Here is a 12,083-nt window from a genome sequence, read left to right on the forward strand (position 1 = left end):
CAACTGAGAGGCAAAAACTGATCTGTGCTAATGAGTCCAGCTGGTAGCGGCTGCCAAACCTCTCTCACACACTCACACACACACACTCACTCTCTCTCTCTCACTTTTTCTCTTACACACACACACACACACACACACACTCACACAGAGCGACAGGCAAGGACTTGTCAACTCGACACAGCACTTCCACACTCGATGGAATTGCCATCTGTCACTTTGCCCCATCAGGAAATCTACTGGATTTGCCCACACACACACAGACAGACACACAGACACAAACACACAGACACACACACACTTTTGTTCTCAACAAGCTGGCCAGCGAATGTACCTGCTATATATCTAACAAGCAAACATGTGTGTAAAGTGACAAAGGTGACGAAGGTGACGCAGGTGAGTGACCTGAAGCTGACACATGTTTAAACTCATAACTTGTGTGTTTGCTCTTCATGCGTCATGTTGATTTGATGTCAGGGCTGAACTCGGGGCTGAGGACAGCGAGTTTATGAGTTTAATCAGAGTTCAGCTGTTTGTCTCGACGCCAAACAGATCCCGTTCCTCTCTGAGCTCCGACTCGTTAACGACCTAAAGCCAGCAGGTGTGGCGCAAATCCATCACAATGTGTTCAGTGAGGAATAAAACACACTATATAGAATATATATGAATATAAATACATTACTCCTCTTCCCAATCAGAAGGTGAATCTTTCCCAGCCACAGCACGTTATATTCCTTTTACACAAATTAGCAGTTTTAAACCAGCCTCATTTTGGAAAACGCTCAAGAAACATTTCTCCTGACACAAAACCTCACCGGTCACAATCGAGCTCGTCTACGTCGTTACTATTGAAGCGGACGCTAATTTAACACTTAATGACCGATCAGAGTTGAGAATTTGGCAGCGACGTGGTAACGGTTACGTCGACAATACGCTATAATGTAAAATAATAATAAATTCTAAGTTTCACTACAGTTACGTTCACAAATCAAATCACTTGTCAGCAATATAAACAATCTTCAGGATGTAATACAGAACGTCGCTTGGTGGAATTTAACGCGACATCATTGATACAGTAACGCTGATAGTTTGCAGTTATTATCTGATAGTGAAACCAAAGCAAATGTGTGATAATGAGGTAGGTAGTAAGACACACACACACAGAGATCATCACATACATCCATGAATCCATGACCTCAGTGACCCAGTGTTTGATCTCCTTCAGGCAAATGTGTGATAATGAGGTAGGTAGTAAGCACACACACACACACACACACACACACACAGATCATCACATACAGGAATCCATGACCTCAGTGACCCAGTGTTTGATCTCCTTCAGGCAAATGTGTGATAATGAGGTAGGTAGTAAGCACACACACACACACACACACACACACAGAGCTCTAAACTGGGCTAAACCCTAACACAGGCTTGTGAAGCTGAAGCAAGCCTCCAAGGCCCGGACCTGTGAGAACACTGCAGTGAGTCACAGTTTCAGCACCAGTCCATCAGCCGTCTGTTCGCCGCCTCCTCTTAAAGGAGACGAGCTCCGACGTAAACCATTTCGCAAACAAACTATCCCAAGGACTCGAAGCGTGTTGATAATAAACAATCACAGCTCCCGGAGTGTACAGGACACGGCATGAGTTCAGCTCCGATTTCACAGACACAAGATTTTCCTGGCTCGAACGTCACTCGCTGTTTGTGAAGTCCTGGAGCGGTGGCTGAGGCGCCAATATTTTCAAGCACGCTCCATATTCAGTATTCTCTGCAATGAATCATGCCGTGTGAGCCCCTGAGCGACCGGTGTGACTAAGATGATCTGCCACACAAAATAAAACAAACAGTTGTTACTTTTCAATAGAAAAACACACACACACACACACACACACACACACACACACACACACACACACACACACACACACACACACACACACACACACACACAGGCTCGAGATACAGTGGTTGCAATGATTGGTGCTTTAACTGCATCAGGGTCAGGAACTGCACGCGGGGGAACGTCATGAGAGCTAGATGGAGCTTTAAAGATTTTGCAAAGCAAATCAGCTCAGATGGTGTGTATATAAACTGTGTGTGTGTGTGTGTGTGTGTGTGTGTGTGTGTGTGTGTGTGTGTGTGTGTGTGTGTAAAGGGAGGAGTGACAGTCATGAGGACATTTCAACAGGGAGTTTATCATCAGTAATGCGATGGGAAAACCCCCGACTAATTCGAGGCAAGACAGTGATTAATGTCAGACAGGAACAGAGAGAGGTCTGAGACCCAGCACGTAATTTTGCTTAAAGTGGCATCGTTACATCATCGTCCTGACAACAATACTGTACATCTAGATACGTGACTACGGCGTCAGGCGTAAATCACGGCCAAGGATTTCAGTTTTACTAAGTCACTCGTCTGGATTTGCTGTTAAAAACTGGGAAGAAAAACACTGCGTCACGCAGCGATCAGAAAATAATCAGTGATGTCGCATGTTGAACAGAGTCACGGTCAAAACACGTGTCTATTCCTCGGCGTACATCTTATCAGTTTATAGTTACATTTATCGATGTGGCACATTCCTGAGAGGGACAGTTGTGGCATTGAGATGATGTGAATGCCCCTAACTTAACCCTCTCTGCTCCAGGGGCACTGTAACATTTCTGACCCTGTGCACCACCAAAGCCTGAGATCCAATTCTGCGTCTCGTTAAAAAGTCGTTAACGTGAAGCTGCTAACGGTCAGCTCGTCGGGGACGACGCCGACGCAGTCCTGTCGAGCGACTTCAACGTCCGTGGGTTTAACTGATAATGTTAGCGCAAGTGAAGGTTTGCTGATTACGTGTTAGACGTAAAGATTTCCCAGTAACCTAACAGTAAAATTCCCCAACGTTCAAACCATCATCGGGTTCATACTGCCTTCCTGTACACATCACATTACTGATGATAAACTCCCTGTTGAAATGTCCTCATGACTGTCACTCCTCCCTTTACACACACACACACACACACACACACACACACACACAAGATACAGTGGTCGCAATCATTCAGCACTCATTCAGCATCTTCCTGACTTTTCTACGGAGTTAATTATAAATGTATGATGAATAAAACAGATGACATCATGGTGAAGAATCGTTCTCACTGTGAACCTTCGTGGCCCAGTTCAACTCGTTATCAGTATTGTGCAAAGTTTAGAAAAGTCTCGTCAAAGGCTCGAAATAGATGAAGCCTAAAAATAAACGTGTGAAGCAAAGTCTAAAAAGAGAGAAGAGAAAAAAGGAATACAAAAAGGAACAGAGAGAGAGAGAGAGAGACAGAGAGAGAGAGACAGACAGAGAGAGACAGACAGAGAGAGACAGACAGAGAGACAGAGAGAGAGTGAGAGAGAAAGAGAGAGAGAGAGAGAAAGACAGAGAGAGAGACAGACAGAGAGCGAGAGAGACAGAGAGACACAGAGACAAAGAGTGAGAGAGAAAGTGAGACAGAGAGACACAGAGAGACACAGAGAGAGCGAGAGAGAGAGAGAGAGAGAGAGAGAGAGAGAAAGAGAGAGAGACAGAGAGACCGAGACAGAGAGACCGAGACAGACAGACAGAGAGACAGACAGAGAGAGAGCGAGACAGAGAGAGAGAGAGACAGAGAGACACAGAGAGACACAGAGAGAGCGAGAGAGAAGGAGAGAGAGAGAGAAATAGAGAGCGAGACAGAGAGAGGGAGAGAGACAGAGAGAGAGCGAGACAGAGAGAGAGCGAGACAGAGAGAGAGCGAGACAGAGAGAGAGCGAGACAGAGAGAGAGCGAGACAGAGAGAGAGCGAGACAGAGAGAGACAGAGACAGACAGACAGAGAGACAGAGCACTAGTTTGGACCATCATTATCCTGGATGTTTACCTTCCTGTCAAGCAGCATCACAAAATATTTACATTCACAGTGTTTAGCAGCTGCTCCTTAATCCACAGCAACATACAGAAGTGCTTTAGTGTTGAACACCAGATCCTGAACAGACACCATTTAAATAACTGATATTTTCTGTCATAAACAGACACAAATGCAGCGTATATCAGTGGGAAGTGTGGAAAATAATCCCCATATGTGTGTTCCATGATACAACAGGACGTCATGTTTATGGAGGTTACACACAATGCCGTGGTCTAGACTGGAGTCATGAACTCTGAGCAGATCCAGAACCCAAAACCGGTTGGTCACTCGGTCGTGTGAGAGACGTAACGTAGTGATCATGGTAAAGCCCAGAGCAGATTATCCTGTTGTGTTATTACAGTAATTAATACAGTGTCGTAACATAATTGTGTAGTTTAGTAGTTGTGTTTGCTTTGTAGGGGAATCATAACAAACAAAACTGAGCAAAAACGTGGCAGAGAGACAGAGTGGTACATTCCGTGTGGACTGGACTTCCCCTCTGCTCTAAACCAACATGTCAACAGGAACTGAGTCACGTCTGTCTGTGCACCTGTCTGTCTGTCTGTCTTGCTCTATCCGTCCGTCTGTCTGTGTGTGTGTGCACCTGTCTGTCTGTATTGCTCTATCCGTCTGTCTGTGTCTGCTTGTCCATGTATGTCGGTCTTGCTCTATCCGTCCATCTGTGTACCTGTCTGTCTGTCTACGTATGTCAGTCTATGCTCTATCCACTCATCCGTCTGTCGGTGTGTGTGTGTGTCTGTCTGTCTGTCTGTCTGAGTGTTTGTGTGTAAGCCTGTCTGTCTCTATGTACATGTGCCAGTTTGTCTCTCGCTCTATCCATCTGCCTGTCAGACTGAAAGTGTGTGTGCCTGTCAGTCTCTCTGTCTGTCTCTCCATTCATGTATCGGTCTCTCTCTATCCTCCCTTCTGTCTGTCTTTTCATATGCCTAGTCTGTGCCTCTCCGTGTCACTCCGTGTGTGTGTGTGTGTGTGTGTGTCTGTCTTCAAGCGTTTCTCCATTCTTCAGTCTGAATTTATCTGCCTATGTACATCTCTCTATCCCTCTCTATCTTTCAGTCCGTCCGGTCTCGCTACTTCTGACTGCATCTCCAAATCCTTCTGTCTTTCAACGTGTCTCTCCATCTGTCCATCTATCTGTGTCTGTCCATTTGCGTTTCTCCATCCATCTTTCCGCATCTCTGTCTGCCTGTCTGTTCATCTGGGTGTCTCTCTCCCTTTCGTTTTCTCTCTCCCTCTCTGGGAATCTGTCCCTTTCTTGCACTCTCACGCCTTCTCTGTATTACTCTCGCTCTCCCTCGCTTTCTCTTGCTCTCGTTCTAGATTAAGTGTCAGGAATGTGTGTGTGTGTGTGCCACTGATTATGATGAACACAGCAGAGACAAGAGATGAGCAGAGCGACAGAATACATCACTCTCTCACACACACACACACACACACACCTCTTCACCTCATGGCTGTGACCCATGAAGCTCATAAATCCTCCCTGTGTGAGGTGTGAAGTGTGTTCTGTTTGATTAAAAGGCTTGGCTTTGGGTTAAAGCAGCACTTTATCACCGTGTGTATAATGACAGGGCTGAGTTCAGAAAGAGAGCAGCTCCGCCCCCTGTTCACAAAAATAAACAAACTGGATCAGAGTCACTCGTTAATTCAACACCTGGCATTCGTTTTCAAATACAGCTTCAGAGCTCTCTCTCTCTCTCTCTCTCTCTCTCTCTCTCTCTCTCTCTCTCTTCACTCCATGCTCTTTTGGTTCATGACACCTTTATAAAGGAGGTTCACAAGAGAAACGATTCAACACAAGAGTCAGGGAAAAACTTTTGATTTGTTTGGTTGGTTCATAAAACATTCTCTCTGCTCTCTTCATTTCTCAGTTTAGCGTCTCACGTGTCTGACTCAGGTCTGTTTATTTCAGGTGAATCAATTCAGAGTCGCTTACTCGATGCATTTGAATCATACCTCAGATAAATTCTCTTCTTTGCTGCCTCCTTTCTAAATAACACTCAGGTTAATTACTACAAACGCCACAAGCAGAAGTCATAATGTTTTTTTTTTTGGCATTTCTATGAAAAGAGTGTCATGCGCAGACTCGTGCAGCGTTCCTGCTGATAAACACGCAGGAACGTGAAGCTTTGGCTTCACGGTCACGTTGAGACCTGTGAGGTCACTGCACCTTAATATTGACCTCATATCAAAAATATTAATTCTTTCATTATTATTATTCCTTCATTTAAAAACAAAAGGCGATTTTGTGTCATTGAGTCACGTTTCGAAATGATGAAATGATTATTTGTTTATCAGCAATTCTACTTTTCTCAGTTTACATGTCTGACTCGTTGATTTCAGGCGAGCCGATTCAGAATCAAATTACATACTCAATGCAATCGAATCACGTGTTGACTCACCTGCAGTAAGTGAATCAGTCACGCTGTGCTGAGCAATAATAAAAGGACATATTTTCCTGTCCATGTTCCTTTGATCATCACACTAGTGTTGTGTTTCTTGTGCACTACTCCAGACCGTTACTGAGTACCAGCTCTAACCTTTATACTCGGTGAAAAAGTTAAAGTTTTTTTTTACCCCCCATTTAAGACGCAGTTCATGACAGAAGAAAGGTTTCAGAGAGAAAGAAACTGCAGAAGGGTGAAGGCTCATAACGTCCGTCTGGGGTCGACTGTGCAAACGTTTCTGATACAGACTCGTTATAAATATCTATTTAAATATGTCATTAATATGTCAGTCAGGAAAGTGAAACTAATCTATGTAGATTGAGGAACAGTATGACGAGGCAGATCCTGCAATAAGACCTGAAATGTTCTTCCAGCCTCATAAACAAGCAGAGTGAGCTGCGGGTGTGTTTACTGACTGCACCAGCTCCGCCATGCTGTGTTCAGAGAAAACACACAGAGTAACACCTGTGCACGTCGGCTAACCTAACTCCAGCGTAGGACTCGGGTTTCTGGAACTTTCCCTCTCTCCCTCTGCTGCCAATCCGACCGCGAGACCTTCGCTGGCCGAGGTCCAGCAACCGGCTTGCTGTATTAACCGCTGTCTGAGTGCACAGAGATGCTGAAATCAAACACTCATCACGGTTCAGCACGTGGGGGGAGGAGGGAGTGAAGGAGAGAGAGCAATAGATTGACAGAGATGAAAAAGTGAGGGAGAGGAAAAAAAAGTGATACGATGAGAAGTAACAAAGAAAAAGACAAGAGTGTGTGAAGGGAACAGACAGAGAGAGAGAGAGAGAGAGACAGCGACACAGAGAGAGAGAGACAGCGACACAGAGAGAGAGAGACAGCGACACAGAGAGAGACAGAGACAGCGACACAGAGAGAGACAGAGACAGCGACACAGAGAGAGACAGAGACAGCGACACAGAGAGAGACAGAGACAGCGACACAGAGAGAGACAGAGACAGCGACACAGAGAGAGACAGAGACAGCGACACAGAGAGAGACAGAGACAGCGACACAGAGAGAGACAGAGACAGCGACACAGAGAGAGACAGAGACAGCGACACAGAGAGAGACAGAGAGAGAGGGAGAGGGAGAGAGACAGAGACCTCATAACCTCTTGCTTTAAAACACTATCTTTTACACACACAAACACACACTACTAATCGTTATCTTAAACACAAATGCAGCTTGCTGAACAAACTCAGCTTGTTTTTAGATTCTGTGAGGGAGAAAGAGAGTGAGAGTGAGAGAGAGAGAGAGAGAGAGAGAGAGAGAGAGAGAGTGTGTGAGAGCTTAAAGAGCTGTGCCTTGGGCGGGTCATGTCGCTTTCTAACACACAAACACTCGCCCACACTGGAGACGTAATGGATGGGTGGAGATGCTGCTGCTGTTGGGAAGCTGCTGAATCGCAATTTAATGATCATTGAGGAAAACTTTTTCAGAGGGAACGAACGAGAGCGATTCTCAGAAGCAAACTGTCTGAAGTTCAGAATAAAAGCATTGAGGAAAAGTGGAACGTCGCTGACCAGCCGCCTCACGTCTCTGTCCTGCTGACCCTGTCTGCCTTGGGCCGGGTCTCATCTAGCATTTATCACTCAGACTTTCTGTGGAGCAAATGATTCCAATGGGAATGTGTTGGCTCCGGTTAGACCCGCCTCTCTGTAAACGATACGGGGTCGCACTTACTCAGCAGCTGTCCACAGGAGCTGGAGGAGACGGAGTGTAGAGTTAAATTTTAATACTCGCTCAACCACATGGACAGGAGGGAGCCATGCTGAATCAGCACAGAGGGACACAGGCTTTTATCGATCACAGTGTTCCAGGAGAGACAGAGAGAGAGAGAGAGAGAGAGTGACAGAGAGGAGGAGAGACTAGGAAAGAGAGTGCTCCATGGAGTTAGATGGAGTGAGAGAGAGAGAGAGAGAGAGAGAGAGAGAGAGAGAGAGAGAGAGACAGAGAGCAAGAGAGAGGAGGAAAGGGAGTTAGACGGAGTTAGACAGAGTGAGGTGGAGAAAGAGAGAGAGAGGAAGGGAGAGAGAAAGAGAGAGATGAGGAAAGGAGAGAGAGATGAGGAAAGGAGAGAGAGCGAGAGAGACCATGAGAGAGGGAGAAACCGACACAGAGAAACAGAGGGGGTGGATGAGTATTCAAGCTCTGCAGTAATATTGTTAGAGCATCACTGATTGCCGTAATCAGTTAACTTATAAGGCGCATTAACAGCTTCCCTGAGGTCATGTGACTAAGTTCCACCCTAAACAGGAAGTAGCTTACATAATGAGATGTTATTTGACACTCTCGTGCTCTCATTAGCAACCAAATTACACTAAATAGTCAAAAATGTTCTTCAGGATCAATTAAGTTGATCTGATCACCACAAACTCCTTAATCACTTGACCTCATGGTGCAAAAATCAGAATAATCTCCTTTAACTCCACAGAAACAAGCTCTAATCCAGAAAGGGCTGGATATCAGCAGCGGCGCATGTCCACCTTTCGGACAGATGAAAAAAAGAGGCCCTGCAGGCCTTAAAATACTAGCTCTTGTTTGCTTGCCCTACTTTCATGTTCGAGGTTTGGCTGCCGAAGCTGAACAACGAGCGAACAAAAGCGCTTGTAAATGAAGAGCTGAATAATTCAGGGGTCCGGTGTAACTGAACTCGACGTGACAACCAATAATCCCAGAGCTTTCCATGAGCGCTCTTACCTAACCTGCAGCTCGGGGCGAGTTAAATACCACAACAGACACGCAGGCAAGGGAAAGGTACGGTGTTGGGTTGCAATGAATATCACGTTGTTTTTTATATCATCAATTGTCTGTGATCATTTTCAGGTGTATCTACAGCTCCATTGCTGGACTCAGGGTGCAGTATAACCACCAAGCGAGACCATGAGATCACCATGAGTCACGGCGTATGATCTCATGCTTATTGCCCCATGTAGAGCAATTTTACCACCTACATTTCCCTAAAACAACACAGAAGCATAGTAACGTTCAGAACTTAACTAAACTCTTACGTGTTACGGTTTCATACTCGGCTACCTCATACAATCGGCGACTTCGTTCCCGTCACCAAGGATTCTCACCTTTATTGAGGACAAAATGATCAAAACATTAACACTCTTGTCTCCTAAATCTCATCAGATCACACAGCGGACGCTGAAAACCCTTCAGCTGTGTTCGATACACGTTCAGTTAAAGTTTGTTCTGAACTTCAAACTATTAATCGCAGAAAAACTTGCCGGTGCCGTCCGAGACGGACCCGAACTTTTCCGCCGTCGTTCCTCCTGTAAGAGACATTTTACAGAAAGTTCTGGAAACCTTTTGCAGAATCCCATGAAACCTTCATACTTTCCACCGTGAACATTTCACACCCTGACACTTATCGTAATCAGGGCCTTTTGGGATGACATGAAAACTCACAGATCTGTGTCAGGTGTCTCCTCAGAGGTCGTTTGATATACAATACCGTGATATATCGCGATATATCGACTACAAGAAATCTTCTGCTTTAACCTTGAAGTTCTCCAAGTTTCCTCGGACCTTCTCACACATCCAGCTGTCACAATACACAATACAATATCATATCGTCTCCACAGATTAGAAAGGATCAGGACGGTTCTAGAAATTTCTACGACTCTAAACTCTTAACTCTTGTTAAGTTCTCCAGATCAACAGACAGCTAGTTAGATTAACCGGTTAGTCACAATGTACGGGATTATTAGCTTTGAGCTAGCAGGAGTTGTTCTGAGTTATTGAGTTACTCAGACCGACTAATTTTATTTTGCGTTTAATAAGTTTTGTGTTTAGTCAGTACAGCTTGTCTTGGTGTATGAGGTAAAGTTATTGTTATGTTATGTTCAGTCTCTGCGGTTATTAGCCTCAATGCTAACAGCCTCCTCCGTTGTCTGCGTTACCTTCAGCTCGGCCTCGCAGAACAAATCTCCTCCTCACGGTCCCATTCCAGTTCCCTCTTCCAGCAAATTTCTTACTCAGTCTGGACCGAAACTCGCTCCTTTTCCTACGCGTTAATCCAAAACTCACACTCACACTTTCCTCTTGGACTTGACGCTTTGCTATAAACTACATTCCGACTCCCACAACAACAACAATGTCAACCGAGGCACTACGAAATCCGCCCCATCTGAGGAAAAACGCAGCGTCCCTGATCAACCAATCACAACTCGAGTTATATCAGATTGGCACACAATCATGCCAATCAAAACAGAGACGTACAGGCTACGCGATCTGTGATTGGCTCTTAATACTCTTAACATAGGCGGTGTTTGGGGTTTAATAAACCTACGGCTTTGTGAGTGACAATTTTTTTTTTCCGGGGACCAACTTGGTTATGACGTCATCCGCGATGACGCCGGCGGGAGGGATGAGTTTTAGGAATCTGACGTTAAGGTATTAGTTAAGTTAAGTTATAACTAATTATTTTACTGGTTGGAGTTAGCGTTGACATCACACTTTTGGGTTAATTCGTGTTTTTTTTTCTTTCTTTTTTGTGTATTAACGCCAAAAATACATAGAAAATTTATTCAAAATGATTTTTTTAAAAATGTGTTAAAATACAAAATTCATTATTATTTATTTTTTTTTTAAATGAATGTGTTTATATTCAAATGTTTCTCTGTTGCTTGGTAAATTTGGTGCTAATTACATGGATGTCCTTATTAACGACCAGGTTGTGACGTCACAGTGTTTATTATTTACCATTAATTAGCAGCAATGTGACGAAAATCATTTAGTTATGATAGTTGTTGGTGTGGGAACGTGAAATCATCAAGAACTAAAAAAAAAAAATCAGTAAATAATGTTCAGTGTTTAACTAAACTAACTTAACTGTTTAATTAAAACCAGGAAATGTTTATATGGTACATTGTGCATCAAATCGGTCTCAGAGCAAATGGAAAATTACTAATAAAATGCTCTTGAGACTCAAATGTATTAATGAGGAAACTTGTCCTTGTTTGTTAAGAATGTTTGCTGAGAGCTTCTGCTTTAACATTTCTCGTGTCCAAGTAAATTATTTATTACTAAACAAAACACTGCATTAAAAATAGCATGAAGACAAATAAGCGAACGCTGTTCTGGAGTGAAGTCGGATAAAGAGGTAGTGTGGATTTTCCATTTCCACCTCCCACATCCCAGCTACAGAAAGGTATGCGGGGGAAACAGATGCACGACAAGAAAACATGAACGTTTGTGATGTTTGCTCAGCCTGAGCTCTACATTCTCCTGCATTAGCATAACGCTAGCCAGCTAACTTAAGGTTCACGACATGTTTACAGTCTCAAAACTCTACAAAGTCAGTATTCTATTTAACAAGAGTGACTATGTGAGCAGTCATATACATATGACACAATATCCTTAGCTACTTTTTCAAATCGGAGAGTTGTTTAATAACCGCACCTTTGACTCATCGTTAGATTTTCCCCATAAGTTTTTATTCATCTTACAAAATCAACAAATTCCAAAATAAAAAACAGACAGATTTATAACCTCAAAACAAATTTATTGGAAACAGCTTTAAAAATAATTCAGGTGCAATTCTGAATATTAAAGAATAACCCAAATTAGTTTTAAAGGAACGGTTACTTCCATTTTTGTACAAAATGTAAAGTAAAACCAAAGAACTGACACTATACAAAAAAAAAATGGATTTTAATATTACAAAAGCTGCTGTG

The 12,083-nt window shown here is 43.7% G+C and overlaps 1 protein-coding gene across 5 annotated transcripts in view; it reads right to left on the reverse strand.

Annotated features, from left to right (window-relative positions):
- The window catches only part of otud7b (OTU deubiquitinase 7B), a 25,003-nt gene extending 14,464 nt beyond the window's left edge, over positions 1-10,539 (reverse strand). For all 5 annotated transcript variants that reach the window (XM_060861248.1, XM_060861247.1, XM_060861246.1 and 2 more), the window contains exon 1: positions 10,308-10,539. The gene's annotated coding sequence lies outside the window, so the exon portion shown is untranslated. The remainder of the gene's footprint in view (positions 1-10,307) is intronic.
- Between the last annotated feature and the right edge of the window lie 1,544 nt (positions 10,540-12,083).

This window comes from Tachysurus vachellii, chromosome 25 (genome assembly GCF_030014155.1).
Source record: "Tachysurus vachellii isolate PV-2020 chromosome 25, HZAU_Pvac_v1, whole genome shotgun sequence".
Classification (NCBI taxonomy): Eukaryota; Metazoa; Chordata; class Actinopteri; order Siluriformes; family Bagridae; genus Tachysurus; species Tachysurus vachellii.